Below are 7,290 nucleotides of genomic sequence, written 5' to 3'. Positions count from 1 at the left end.
ATATTTTCCAAAACTTTACTCTAAAACTGACTCTAATCACAAAAATTCTCAAAAGCTCAACTGTAACTGTAACTCTCTAAATTCCCACTAAAACTGTAGCTCCTCGTTACTCGGCATATACACTCGGTCTCTACTCACTAAAGACTCGCTAAGAACTCACTGAAGGTTCGCTAAAGACTCACTTTTAATTCTCTCAATTATTTTCTATAAAATTTTGGCCTTGGAATATCGACTTAAAATCACAAAAAATCCGTTGGCGCTAGTGACGTTCATTTTATATAGACCCCAGTCGAAAAAATAACGTCACAACTCCTCTCCTCCTGGGGGTGCTTTTCGATACGATGGTGTTATCCTCTACTTGAACGTTGATGGTGTTGAATCGACTCTCTCTCAATCACTGGCCAACCTCTATTACTTGAACTGATTTACTTGGACTGCTTACAACGAAACTCGAACTGTTTAACTTGAATCGATTAACTTGAACTGCTTGACTCGAACTGTTTAACTTGAATTGTTTGTCTTGAACTGATTAACTTGAACTGCTTTGATGTTTATCTTCTATATTGTGTCGCTGTATTCTCTTGTCTCAGCTTGGTGGTCGTAGCTGGTTCGCTGCCTTCTTTTATATCAGCTTGTTGTTCGTAGCTGATTCGCTGCATTCTTTTGTATCAGCTTGTTGTTCGTAGCTGATTCGCTGCGAGTCTTGCATCTCGCAGACAAAAATTAATTTGCGATTTAATAATCGCCTGTAGCATTTTATTTTTCGTAAACTTTTCTAGAACTATGGCCATAGGCCATACTGTATTCACGTCGCCTTGGCGAGGTGTTATTTCTAAAGCTGTATCGGTAGCAAGTGCTAGACTCAACTGTAACTATAACTAAGACTGTATTTGATGATTAGCAAAAATAAGTAATTATTTAATAATAATTACTTCTGTAATTTTATTATAATTAATTTCACAATTAATTATACTGTAACAACACTAAAACTGTATTTGATGATTAGCAAAAATAAGTAATTATTTAATAATAATTACTTCTGTAATTTTATTATAATTAATTTCACAATTAATTATACTGTAACAATACTAAAACTGTATTTGATGATTAGCAAAAATAAGTAATTATTTAATAATAATTACTTCTGTAATTTTATTACAATTAATTTCACAATTAATTATACTGTAACTGTAATAAGACTGTATGAAATTGCGTTGTAAGGCACAAAGAACTTTGGTAAATTTAGGGTTAACTGCAGACACGTCTGAATCGCACTAATAGTCACCAATGAATGAGCTGTGATCGATGGCTTTTTCCGGGTGTCGATGTCGTCTTGAGATTTTCTCCGTCATCGCGCGCATCGATTTTCGATCATAGCTCAGGCGTCTTAGCCAATTAGAATAATTCTAGGGCCCAGTACTCACCCCATTGGTATCCCTTCCACCGATAAGAGTGGAGGACTTGGTTACTTCCCCTTGATAGACGCTGAGTCTATTCGTGCGTTTTTCGGCTATGTCGTCACCATAGAGAGAGGGGTGGTGTGGCTCGTGCCAACGCTTGAGCTGTTGTTTACGCTGTAGCACTTAAGCCGTAGCTTATAACAAAGACATTCTTTCCTTTCTTTCTCCGGCTGAGAAATATTCGACAGCCGAAGTTAAATTCTTTAGCGGATTACTGTATTTGAAATATGATACTTTATGAAAAATTGATGAACTCATTTCTACTTATTTACTGATGACAAAATATTTTAAGTAGATAAAATGAGACTTTTTCTTTTTCTGTACTGTTTTCTCGGAACTATAAAACTAACGAACTTAAGAAATAATTCTCACGCTGTAACAAAGGCTGATATTTTACACAATTTCGGATTAACTTTATCTCTAAAATTCTTTAACTAATTCTCAATAAACTTATAATTCAAATAACGCGAATAAAATTTTACAATAAAATTATGGATCTTAAGGTGTTGTTTCTCTCTTTTCGCAGGCTCGTAGGTTGGTCGCCAATTTATAACCAAAATTGCGACCATAAAGATGTTAGATCGTAGCGGGTTTTCGCGTTTTCAGGCCTCGACGTTGGGCGCCAATTTATAACCAAAATTGCTACCATAAAGATATTTTTAGTCACAATATATATAATATATATAAATATATGAAAAATTGATGTGGGTACTCAAATGAAAGGTCTCGATGAGTGTAACATCGGGATGAGCTTATATCTTTAAAAATGCTAATAGTTCACAAGATACACGGTCATTACGTAATTATTGACTTTTTTGAAGATATAAGCTCATCCTGATGTTACACTCATCAAGAGCTTTCATTTTAGTCCTAGGCGGACGTATGGGGGTTTTTACGTGCAGACGATACTCAATCTGTTAATAACATACGCGTACGCGCTAGTATCTACTAAACTGTATATAACTTTATACAGTTCAGGGCAATGCCACGCATGCGTCACCAATCTCTATACAGCCGACTAGCTTACGTTTTAACTGTCATTTTAATTAAAAAGCACTCCTATGACTAACTTCAAAACTTTCATATATTTTTATTTAGAGGATTAGAAGATTATGGCGTAATACGCTATTTATTTAAAAATTGAGTATCCCCTGCACGTAAAAACCCGCATACGTCCGCCATAGGACGAAAAATTTTTTATATTAAGCACCATGGGCAAGCCACGCACAAATACGGTCGATATGATAATTATTTGCAGCAGTGATATAAAGCTTCGGCCTTATACTATCCCTGCTGAAAATATTTCTCACCTCGACTGTATTTGCGCGTGGCTCGCCCAAGGTACATAAATAACTATTGAGTACCCACATCAATTTTTCATAAATTAAAATCTATTATATATATGTATATATGAAAAATATATCAAAAATGCATGTATGTATTCAAATGAAAGATCTTGATAAGTGTAACACCAGGACGAGCTTATATCATTAAAAATATCATCGGTAGACAAAATACAACGTCATTTCTTAGTTATAGACATTTCTTAAGATAAAGCTCACCCTGATGTTACGCTCATCGAGACCTTTCATTTGAGTACGCTTCTGTCAAAATGTTTACTATCGAAAATTTCATTAATCAATATTTTTACAAATTTTATTTATTAATTACAAACCGTTCCCATGATGGTAATCTTTGCCAAAGTGGTTGCAATAACAACGAAAAACGACAACAATGAAAACGTTACATCAACTTATTAATAAAGGATTACCTGCCACATAAAAATTATGCTACTGCCACATGAAAATCATGTTGACATGTCATTTATACTTTAGTTATAGGCCCCAAAAACTATTTTTTCGGTAAATGTAAATCGGTAGAGGTTACCGATTTGTCGGTAGAAGCAACCGATTAAAATCGATTGCCTCTAGCAAAAAATCGGTAGCATCTACCGAAAAAAAAATCGGTAACCTCTACCGATTACCAATCGGTAGCCTCTACCGATTATTTTTTTCAACATAGTACTTACTTTTTTGAATCTTTTGAATCCGTCTTCTTTTTACCCTCGGTACATCTATAAACCCCTTCGTACATTTTAATTTCTCCTGTATGAAACCTCTTCCTTCCTCTTTTAAAGACTGTTTCGATAGTTCGTGTATCATAACCAAACAACTTAAAGCCCGATAACTTTTCATATTTGTCCAGATCTTCCAGCAGTTGCATATCAGTTAAATAGTGTTGGTTAATTTTAAATATATCCGCCATCTTTAAAAAGTCTGTAATAAATATTTAAATCATTTTCTAAGTTACCCTAGTAGAAATGTTCAATTTTTTACTCGATTAAGTCTAGTATCTGGCTAGCGTTCATATCTAGTAACTGGCCAGCAATCTTATCCAGTAACTGGCTAGTGAAACTAGGTAAAAACTGGAAGTTGCGCCACCTACAACTGAATCGTAAACATTGGTCACACTGATGTTCTATTTATACTAGTGTATGTGTATGTTTATTTTTTCACTTTAACCTGTAAGTTGAATAATATTTAGTAAACATCAAGAAACAATACAAATAATTAACAAAAAACGAAAATTGTGTCTTTCAAAATAAAAATAATCGGTAATATATTTAAAAAAATGGATGAAGTTAAAAAAATCGACACAATAAACGGATTACGGTTGTGGGCAATCAAAACAAATACTCCAGACTGTCATCTAGACGAATTATTAAAAATTTTACGAGAAGTTCTCCCAGATTTGCCAATGTGTGCAAAAACATTTCTAAATAAATGCAGTGTATCATTTGATACAATTGTGGTAATCCATCTGATATTTTACAAGCTGTGGGAGTAATTTTGAGCAATGTTTCTCGTTTTATATTGAAAGATATAATATAATAAATAAATAAATAAATTTTATAATTTTTTCGTGTATTATTATTATTATTATTATGTTATTAAATGCTCAGGGGGGTTGTCCCCGAAGTCCGACTCTCCGAGGGCCCAGCCTGAGCTCCATTCATTACTGCTGGACCACTCCGCACAACAAGGCGGTTAGCGGCCACAGCAGGCCAAAGTCATTTCCTTAAGTAGACGGAGGGAACCTAATATTACAGCCTTCTGCATCCTGACAGCCAAGAACTCAGATTTTGACGTGCAAGCTGGAACTTTGGCAAGTGAGGATACAAAAGACTGTTTCATCCCTCCAAGGACGCCAACGATTAGGACGACTAGTTTGACACGGTAACCTGGGTAAAGTTTGCCAATTTCAAATAGGAGATCCTGATATATTTTTCTTTTGTGCTCTTCTTTGGCTGAGATGTTGTGTTCAGCCGGGGCCGAGAACTCAATGACATAAATGTCACGAGTGGCCTTGTCGAAGAGCACAATATCAGGTTTGTTGTGATCGATCCGCCGGGTTGTTGCAAATGGCATGTTCCAGTAAATTTTGCAACTGTCATTCTCAACAACCTGGGGAATATCTCCTGGTAGATAAGGCAGCACTGGTGTCATATCAATACCGTAGTAATGACGAAGATAGTAGTACAGTACTCTCAGGGCAGCGTTGTGACGCTGGATATATATACCTCTCGCCAACACAGGACATGCCGACAAAAGGTGCATGAGCGTCTCCGGGTGTTGTTTACACATCCTACATGACGTGTCCAGAAGCTGCACCTGGAGCACCTTGCTACGGTATTCTAAAGTGTTAATGACACCATCTTGGCAGGCAAATATGAACCCTTCAGTCTCGGACATCAGGCCAGCTGACTTTAAGAAGGAAAAGGTCAGCTGGGTGGACAAGCCATGATCACGCACGTGTTTGAAGTACACGCTGTGCATGGACTTGTCCATCAGTTCGCCTAGGAGTTGTTTTTCCTCGGCGTTCCTGATGACGCTCTTAAATTCTTCTTTTCGGAGTTCCATAAGAGCGTTTATCTCTCCAAGACCAAGGGTTCTTGCTGCATATATAGCTGCCTTATACAAGAACGACCCCTTATGTGCATTTTCATGTTTATGTACGATTTGCATAAGGAAGTCATCCTCGTCTGCAGTGAAATTGACAACCTCGAATGTTAAGCCCAGGACCAAACGATCATGCAGCCGCTCCAAACTCTGCAGACCTCTCCCACCGATAAACCGGGAGAGGTATAATCTGGCGACTGATGAATTGGGGTGCATGCTCCGATTCATATTGATAACCTTACGGGTTTTGATGTCGAGATCTCGTAAATCCTTTCGGGCCCATTTCAGGACACCGAAAGAGTATAGTAAGACTGGGACAGCGAGCATGTTAGTGGCGGAGACTTTATTTTTGCCGGAAAGTTCGGAGGACCAAATTTTCCGGAGTCTCCTAACATACTCACTACGGAGAGTTGCTCGGACTTTAGAGACCGCATGCATGCGGTGTTCTTCCATTCCTAGGTATCTATACAACTCTCCGGCGCCTAATTGTCTTAAGATGCTCCCATCTACTAACTCGACATCATCACCCGTATCAGAGCACTTACCCCTCGCCAGATGTATGACCGCACACTTGTCCAACCCAAAAGACATTCCGACATCTCGTATGTACTCTGCTTCGATGTTCAGGGCTGCCTGTAGATGATCTTCATTAGCACTATATAGCTTCAGATCATCCATGTAAAGCAGATGGGTGATCGAGTATTTTCGATCACCCGGAGGCCCCACAGAGTACCCATGGGTTTTACGGAGAGCAACAGATATAGGCAGCAGTGAGATGCAAAACAGCAGAGGGCTCAAGGAATCGCCTTGGAAGACCCATCGTTTGTACTCTACAACTCCGGTTACGTGCAATGCGTTTCCATTTCCTATATGGAAACGCGTTCGCCAGAGCTGCATTGTACGCCGAATGCATTCCACCGTTTTGGGATTGACCCCCAGGCATTTGAGGAGGTATAAAATCAACTCATGAGGAGTTGAGTCAAATGCCTTGCGATAGTCAATCCAGGCCATTGACAGGTTGCGTTGATAGTAGATCGCATCTTGTATGACACATCGATCAACTATCAGGTTCTCTTTGCAACCTGACAGGCCTCTTTTGTTGCCACGCTGTTCATGTATCTGTTGCCATATAGGTCCTATCTTCTGCAAGATACGGTTATTCAAAATTTTTGTAAAAATTTTATAAACCGCATTCAGGCAGGTGATAGGCCTGTAATTCTTTGGGTCAGACAAGTCACCTTTTTTGGGTATCAGTACGGTTCGCCCTTCTACGAGCCAGTCTGGAATCGGTTCGTCAGCTCTAATGTAGGATGTAAATATACGGGCCAAATGGAGGTGGGTAGAAGTAAACTTCTTCCACCAGAAGACATTAATGCCATCTGGTCCCGGGGCAGCCCAATTTCTGCTGCCATCTAGAGCTAAACGAACTTCATTTACACTGACTGCAGGGCTCTCTTCATCAGCATTCTGTCGACGGTGTTTCCGACAAAATGCTTTGAAGTCATGCAGAGCTGGAGTGTTGGCGTTTACGTTTGGTTGATCTCCATACAACTCAGTCCAAAAGGCTTCCACCCGCTCAGGTGCTGGATAATTCCCGGTAACAACAGTCTTTGGTATCAGAAAGCGTGAAGGGCTAGATCGAAACAACGAATTGTCGACCAGCCGTTTCAGCCTTTTCTCTAGTGACTATTATTATTATTATTATTATTATTATTATTATTATTATTATTATTATTATTATTATTATTATTATTATTATTATTATTATTATTATAATTTTTAATTGTAATAAAATCGATATTTAATTTTCAATAACCTAAAGATCAATAAGAGTCACCATGTTTTATTTGACATCTAGTAAAACTGGCCAG

Source organism: Cotesia glomerata, linkage group LG10 (genome assembly GCF_020080835.1).
Source record: "Cotesia glomerata isolate CgM1 linkage group LG10, MPM_Cglom_v2.3, whole genome shotgun sequence".
Lineage (NCBI taxonomy): Eukaryota > Metazoa > Arthropoda > Insecta > Hymenoptera > Braconidae > Cotesia > Cotesia glomerata.
Note: the sequence above shows the minus strand (reverse complement) of the source record.